Consider the following 1,712-nt stretch of genomic DNA (forward strand, 5'->3'; position numbering starts at 1 on the left):
GACTAGAATGGGTGACTCGAGCTAGCCAATACGGGTGGTTGTGAATCTGATGCTATATGGATTGGTCCTTTCCTTGGTTAGTTTGTCTTGTCTGTTTGTTTCTACCATCACTCTCTCTCTCTCTCTCTCTCTCTCTCTCTCTCTCTCTCTCTCACACACACACACACACACACACACACACACACACAATTCAATTCAAAGTCGAAGCTACCCAGGGCAGGCAGGCAGGTCTCTATCCATACATACATACATAAATGTATGTTATATATTATGCTCCTCTCAGATTATCTTCAGGTTTAGGTTTATTATTTGTTCATGATTATTGTGTATATTGAATTGAGAGTCAAGAGTACTGTAGGCCAATTGAACTTGTGTTAAATCGATTGTAAAGCTCTTGTGAATGCTCTCTCTCTCTTCAAATTCAATTGGTTGAATTTATGTCAAATTTTCAGATGATGGAAGATGGAGGAGGAGGAGGAGGAGGAGGAGGAGGAGGAGACAAGGGTATTCGATCTAAAAGTTCAGCTGTGACAGCAAATGGTAATGAAGAAGAAGAACCAGGTACCAATGCTTGCATTTTGTTCATTTCTTTTTTGACTATTATTTTTCTTATATTTTGACTGTTCCACTTAGCTTATATAATATTTTGTTTTAGTCTCTTATGATATAGTAAATGATATAAACAAAAGGAGTTGGGATCAAAGAGAAGCTCTTCCTGGGGAGCCGCGTTGTGTTGTATGTGGCCACTATGGCGAGTATATATGAGACGGGACTGATGATATATTCAGCCTTGAATGTAAACAAACTCTTCTATGCAGGATTGCCAATTCACGGTTGCCAGTTGGTCTCTTGCATCCTACAAGACTACTACCCACTACCACTACCAATGATGAGTGCTTTTATGTAAGAGATTCTGATGAAAAATCAAAATCAGAATCAGAATCTCAATTTCTAACTAATCATCCAAGTGAATTGCTAAGAAGGAAACTCAAAATTAATGTCAAGGGAGACTTCGTTTCAACACCCATCCTGTCATTCGCTTCTTGTAATCTTCCTCATAAGCTCCTCCAAAATATAGAAGCTGCTGGATATGAAATGCCAACCCCTGTCCAGATGCAAGCAATACTGGCTGCTTTGGTTGGCAAAAACCTGCTTGTTTCAGCCGACACTGGTTCAGGGAAAACTGCTTCATTTTTTGTTCTTGTAATTTCCTATTGTGCAAATTTTGATCGTGAAAAGCTCTCAAATCAGAAAAAACCATTATCAATGATTCTTACACCAACTAGAGAGCTTGTTGTGATTAAAGACACCCAAAAAATAATCAACAAGCAATCACACACACAATGAGACACAAATATTTACGTGATTCGGCCCAATGCCTACATCCATTTGAGAAAGAGAGAAAGTTTCACTATGAACAAAACAAATACAAAACAGAGGAGTCGTCTCACTCTCTCAACTCAACTCACAGCTCATACACTTCTCACAACTCTCTCTTTTCTTCACTCTTGATCTCTCTCTATCAACTTAGTTCACATCTCTCCCTATTTATACACAAACGAGAGAAAGCCTACTAACAACCAACCACCAAAAATAAATGGTAAGCCATCAATACAGCCACCCTACAAGGGGATAGCTTGGCTAAATGTCTCCACAAAATCTCTAGCCCAAAATCTTGCAGAAGCTACATTTGACTTCCATGGCCTACTTCA

General features: G+C 39.0%; 1 pseudogene; it reads left to right on the plus strand.

The window, feature by feature from the left end:
- The first annotated feature begins 455 nt into the window (after positions 1 to 455).
- Positions 456 to 1,347, plus strand: LOC145806785 (DEAD-box ATP-dependent RNA helicase 41 pseudogene; annotated as a pseudogene).
- The last annotated feature ends 365 nt before the right edge of the window (positions 1,348 to 1,712 follow it).

This window comes from Camellia sinensis, chromosome 14, assembly GCF_055761805.1.
Source record: "Camellia sinensis isolate YWXY chromosome 14, ASM5576180v1, whole genome shotgun sequence".
Classification (NCBI taxonomy): domain Eukaryota; kingdom Viridiplantae; phylum Streptophyta; class Magnoliopsida; order Ericales; family Theaceae; genus Camellia; species Camellia sinensis.